This window comes from Rhinopithecus bieti, unplaced genomic scaffold (genome assembly GCF_001698545.2).
Source record: "Rhinopithecus bieti isolate Rb0 unplaced genomic scaffold, ASM169854v2 scaffold_7884, whole genome shotgun sequence".
NCBI classification, from domain to species: domain Eukaryota; kingdom Metazoa; phylum Chordata; class Mammalia; order Primates; family Cercopithecidae; genus Rhinopithecus; species Rhinopithecus bieti.
Genome location: NW_016806331.1, coordinates 5,621,463 through 5,628,105, shown reverse-complemented (window position 1 = coordinate 5,628,105; position 6,643 = coordinate 5,621,463).

Here is a 6,643-nt window from a genome sequence, read left to right as displayed (position 1 = left end):
CCTCTTTTCCCTGGTTAAAGAGTCCAGCCATACCGTGGTCATTGTTGACACAAAGGAAGATGGAGGTATTCTTTTTGGGTATATTTGGAAAACAACATTTTTTCATAAAGTAGTTTTAGGTAGAAATACCAGAGCCTTTTGCTGTGCTCTATGAATTGCTGATCTGAATATCCTCACAGGATGCTCTGAGGCTGCTCAACAGAGTGCCTGGGGCTGGCGGCCATCTTGAGAGCAGAAGGCACACAGGTGATTCTCCATCTATTTGTTTCTCTAGTAGAAGAAAAATGAGGATAAGGGAGTCAATCATGATCGAGGGCCTTTATGTACCAGGCACTTCAGACTTTAAACCTTTATGGCATGGTTTGGATATGGTTTGCTTGACCCTGCCAAGTTTCATGTTGAAATTTGATCCCCAATGTTGGAGTTGGGGCCTTGTGAGGGGCGTTTGGATCATGGAGGTGGATTCCTCTTGAATGGCTTGGAGTCAGTCTCCTGGGAGTGAGTTCTCACTCTTCATTTCCACGGGAACTGGTTGTTGAAAAGAGCCCGGCAGCTTCTCCCCTCTCTCTCTCCCTTCTTCTTTCCATATAATGTCTCCTCCCCTTGCCTTCTGTCATGAGTGGAAGTTTCTTGAGGTTCTTGACAGAAGCAGATGCTGGAGTCATGCTTTTCGTATAGTCTGCAGAACTGTGAGCCAAATAAACCTCTTTTCTTTATACCCAGCCTCAGGTATTCCTTTATAGTAATAAAAATGGACTAAGCTACTTCATGACAAACTTAGGAAGTCGGTATTGTTAGGAACCTCCATGCACCTGGTGGCTCTGCCCTGACTTGCCAACAGTCAAGTCATCTCTGGTTGTCCTGTAACAGGGGTTGGTTCTAGAGGTTGTGATTAAAAGTCCATAAATCAGTGTACTGAGTAGTTGCCAATCTTGAGAAGGTCAGATGTTTAACTTTGTTTTGTAAATATATGAGTAAATAGGCTGGGCGCAGTGGCTAACGCCTGTAATCCCAGCACTTTGGGAAGCCAGGGTGGGTGGATCATTGGAGGTCAGGAGTTTGATGAGACCAGTCTGGTCAACATGGTGAAACCCTGTCTCCACCAAAAATACAAAAATTAGCTGGGCCTGGTGGTAGGCACCTGTAATTCCAGCTACTCAGGAGGCTGAGGCATGAGAATCACTTGAACCAGGGTGGCAGAAGTTGCAGCGAGCCGTGATTGCGCCACTGCACTCCAGTCTGGGCAATAAAGTGAGACTCAGACTTCATATATATATATATGAGTAAATACATGATTCAGTACCCGAAACTCCTGACCGCAATACGGTATTTGAATCCTTGTGCCATCCAGACAGCCCTCACGGACACAGCATTTCTACTTCTCCACAGAGTGCCCTCTTGACAGGAGAGTCATTGGCCGTGATGGTGGGAAGTACACTGTGCCTGTATCTAGTCACCAAATGGAGCCAATCAGGTCTGGGATATCTACTTCTCTGTTCCCTGTACTTTCTCAGTTAAGCAATGTGGCAGCAGGACTGAAGGAGGCTTGAGATTTGTGGAGGGAAAAATCTCTCCCAAGAAGGATGCATGAAAATCATCCCATATAGCCAACTACTCAGGAGGGCTCCCAGGCTAGCAGTCATTTTTATCCTATTACAGATGAGGAAACTGAGGTTTCAGGCCACACGACAGTCATGCAAGTCAACCGTTACAAGTCAAGAGCCATTTATTCAGCACCTGATGTCCATGTTTAAGGTCCAAATAAACACAGAGACATCATTAAGACATTGGCCTTGCTCTTGAGGAGTGCACTATGTGAAGGCCTCCAGGTCAACTCAGTTGCTTCTGACTCCAGAGCAACGTTCCTGCCCACCCTGCCCGTCTCCACAGTACCTGTCCCACCTGGCTGCTTCTCCTCCTCTGTGAAGGCTGCCCAATGAGACCTGACTGCAGTCAGAGCTTTGAAAATCTCATTCTTAGTCCTCTGTGCTGTGTGGCTTGGGAAAAGTCAGCTTGCGTCTCTGTGGTCAAGTTTTGTCCCTTAGTTAACCAATAGCATTCCCTTGAAATACAAAAAGAGCATAAGACATCAGGTGCAGTGGCTCACGCCTGTAATCCCAGCACTTTGGGAGGCTGAGGCGGGTGGATCAGGAGGTCAAGAGATGGAGACTAGCCTGCCAACATGGTGAAACCTCGTCTCTACTAAAAAACGCAGAAATTAGCTGGGCATGGTGGCACATGCCTGTAGTCCCAGCTACGTGGGAGGCTGAGGCAGGGGAATTGCTTGAACCCGAGAGGCAGAAGTTGGAGTGAGTCGAAACCACGCCACTGCACTCCAGCCTGGGCGACAGAGCAAGACTCCATCTCAAAAAACAAAACAAAGCAAAAAGAAACCTTTACTATCAGAGATTACTTTTTTTTTTTTTGAGACAGAGTCTCGCTCTGTCACCAGGCTGGAGTGCAGTGGCATAATCTCGGGTCACTGCAACCTCCGCTTCCCGGGTTCAAGCAATTCTCCTGTTTCAGTCTCCCGAGTAGCTGGGATTACAGGTGCGCACCACACACCCAGCCAATTTTTGTATTTTTAGTAGAGACAGGGTTTCAGCATGTTGGTCAGGCTGGTCTCGATCTCGTGACCTCGTGATCTGCTCGCCTCGGCCTCCCAAAGCGCTGGGATTACAGGCGTCAGCTACCACGCCCGGCTCAGAGATTGCTATTAATAGAAGTCTGGGCTCTTCTATACCCACAGCTGAGTCTCCCCCAGACTTCTGTCAGCAGGACTACTGCGGGGAAGGGGCTAGAGACATGGGTGGGTGGAGGGAGACTAGAAGCACAACTGAGTCCAGAGGTAGGCAAAATATGCCCATGCAAATACATGCCAGAGCCAAACAAAGATGTTTGTTACTAAATCCTATTTTATTTTATTTTATTTTTATTTTTTTGAGAAGGAGTCTCGCTCTGTCACCCAGGCTAGAGTGCAGTGGCACGATCTTGGCTCACTGCCAGCTCCGCCTCCCGGGTTCATGCCATTCTCCTGCCCCAGCCTCCCGAGTAGCTGGGACTACAGGCGCCCGCCACCACGCCCAGTTGATTTGCGTGTGTGTGTGTATTTTTAGTAGAGACGAAGTGTCACCGTGTTAGCCAGGATGGTCTCGATCTCCTGACCTCATGATCTGCCCGCCTCGGCCTCCCAAAGTGCTGGGATTACAGGTGTGAGTCACTGTGCCCGGCCACTATGTCCTATTTTATATCACCATGTCGCTTCTCCTAATTGGAAACTACGTCTATATTCCTGGCAGAATAAGATAGGCAGTTCATGATAGCTCTTGACTCATGGAGGCCTCCATTTCACTTGGAGATGCTTCTCCCTCAACTCATTCCGCTGAGAAGGACCCTGGGTATCCACAGCTGCTGTCCTGCCCCTCTCCTCTTGCTTCTTCCCTTAAGACAGGCAGCTTCACAGCCTAGTGAAAGGCCATCACTTTGCTGCAGTGCACCAGCCACACTGGGTGACTAATACAGGAGACTGCCTACCTCAGGTAAGGCCTAACCTGTTTCAATTTTAGGCTGAGCAGGAAATGATGGGTAGAGTGGCCACAGGCAATGGCATGGGAGTGAGACTGTGTTACATGAAGCTGTGTAAAGGCAGGGTGAAGACACTGAAGCCACAATCGTAGCCCAGAAGCAGCCTGGGCACCAGGTCCAGGACTTAAACATATGTGAGCTCCCAGGCATCAGGCTTCCAAAAGACTCATATGTTGGAGATAGGGGCTAGGCACAAAGCATCCAGTAACCCAATGGGCTGACAGCCAGAGATCCATCAGGCAGTGGTTGCCAGAGTGGTTAATTAATGATCAACCACTTCTAGTCTGCTAAACTTCTTCCTCCACTGAGGTGGAACTCAACCCTATGAAAAAGTTGTCACCCTCTTCTGATGTACCTGCTATGTCCTGTCATGGAGGGGTCTGAGCAAGCAGCCAGAGCAATTCTTTCTTCCCCTTCACCCTCTAAGTCACTTGGATGAGCTGGAATCCTTGAGTCTCAGGTCAAAGCAAGAGTCCCACTACCAGTGTCGAAACACTGAGCCCAGGGCCTTGGGAAGCGTCACAAGTGCCCGCTCTTCCCTGGAAACCCAGGGAGAAGTGACCAATAAACTTCTCCTTAGGCATAATCATGGAGCTCTACTCCAGACCCTTGGTGCCTTCCAGGCTGGAATGGGGCTTCTTGGCATTAGAGGAAGTTGGGGATATTGAGAATTTCCGTATCTGCCTATCAGTCTTAGGGCCTGTGCCCCTGACATTTACCTTAGCTAAATCATCAAAGGCTTTCCTTCTTATCTTCCAGAGACAAAAATGAATAAAACTGAACCTAGTCTCTGTGGGTGCAAGTCTAGACATGAAAAAAAAAGGGCTTTTATGACTACAAAACAAAAAATCCTGTTAATCTAAAAAGGATAGCTTCCCCCTACATTTTTTTTTTTCTATGCAGCAGAATTGACTTGCTTCTAGGCTTTTGTTAAATACCCATTCCTCTTGGATTCTACCTTTTTGCTTTGGCAAAGGTTCAGTTCCACCTCACACTAAAATCAGCGTGCTTCCTTTTTCTCTTCTGTTGGCTTACACTGGTTCTGGGAATGGAGTCTACTCCATGTGCAGAGCAGTTGGGTATGAGGATGGGCAGAATCAGAGCCAGCCTGATTCCAGGCACTCCAGTGACCAGGGATGGAAGATGCTGGCAGAGCAACCAACCAAATTCCCTGAATTCACATACTACAGCACCTCTCATCTACCACTGTCTGTTAGTTGAGACTTCAGTTTCTGATATGGTCACTCAGCTACCAGTGGCCAATAAGATTCATGCAATTCAGTCCCACCTTCAATCAACAGAGGTCAAGTAAGTGTTGGGAAGCCTTGGGGGAATAGCTCAAGAGTTGTGCAAGCCAAGGAGTGGAAGCAGTGGTATTTCAGCTAAGCTTTCCAGGCTAAAGCAAAATCAGGGACTGGCCACATACAGCTGCTCTAGCAAGTTCTCGCAGGAGCTGGAACATGGGTAGGTGTCTTTTTCCCAAAGGAAGTCATTTCTTTGTGCTTTCGTTTTTTCGTTTTCAAAGAGGAGGTGATTACAAGCCCACAGGGAGACTGAGAAAGATGTGACGTCTATAAAGTGTTTTGAGGTCCTCAGAAGCAACCGTAAGTGATAGTGATTCCTTGGCTGCAAAGGATCTTAGGACAATCCTACCCATTTCTCCTTATGGCTAGATAAGACTGTACTTTAGACCATCCATGACTTTTGAAGGACTTTTTCCTCTTCTCACAGATGTTAAGAGTAGGAGATCCAGCAATGTCTCTTGGTTGCTTAATGGCCCTTGCACTCAGAAAGTTTTTCCATGTGTCCAAACTCCTTCCAATGACACTCAAACTTATGCCACCCTTTTCTGTACCCGGTAGAGTTGGTCACTCTCCTATATAATAAGATTATTTATTCTATCACTTTCATACAAGGAAATCCAGCTACTTTTTATCACCAAGGCCAGTACAATAGGCTTGCAAAGAGCCTGGGCAGTTCAGTTGAACAATCTCATCTCCGAAGTCTTGCCCCCTCTCCCCTTGCCTCCTCCCCATGAGGCTGAGGGAGGGCAGTAGAGAAGCCTGTCAGTAAATATCAACCATAATGTCTCTATCCATTTCCTTCAGAGGAAATGAAACTAATGGAGAAAGATATATTGATCACAAAGACTCAATTTCAGAATCAGTCTCCTGGTGGTGAAGCCTTTCGGTTAGCTGGGGTTAATGGCGTCTGCTTTCAGCTGTTGTCCAGTGTCAGAGCTGTACATCCCACAATCAATGGGATAGCAAGCCTGCCGGGGACATTACCACCAAGGCCAGCCAATGGGAAAAGGCTCTGGGTTTTTTTTTTTTTGTAAAGCTAATCAGAGAAAGGGAAAAAAATTTCCTGAGCTATTTGGGGGCTTAAGTAAGTCTTCCAGCTGAAGGCCTCCAACCTGTGGGGGAGGCCTTTCTCTCCTATCAACAAGACTCTGTTTTCCAACCCATAAAGAGCCTGTTAGGCAGCTCTCCTTAGGGGGTGGTTAGCAGGGAAAATGCTGTTTAGGTTTCCCGATGTTTTTATGTGGCAGGGCCCAGCAGCCCATATAGGAGGCCTTGTTTTGTTCTTGCTAAAAAGGGGCTGGAACTCTGGCCTCTGCTGTAGGGAGGCAGCAGTTTGTAATTGGGAAACCAGCCATTAGACCATGGGTGGTGACATAATAAAACACATTTTTCTCTTTGCCTCTGTTATGTGTCCCTCTAGCATCTAGACAATGCCTTTCTGCTCCCCATGATCAATGAGTTTTTGCACAGAGGCACAGGTGGGAGCACATTCTTAGGAACAAAACTCTCATTAGCGATGGGACTGTGGACAAGTTAATTATCCTAAAACTCACTTTCCCAATCTCTTAAATGGCGATAGTAACTGCCTTACAGGGTAGAATAATGATTAATATCACATAATGTATTTGAAGAGCTCAGCACAATGTTTGGCATATATTAGGTTCTTAACAGATATAACCTTTGCATATACGCCTGTGCATATTATCTAATCAATCTTTGCAGTTTTCCTGGAATAAATGTCTGTAAATTCCAGG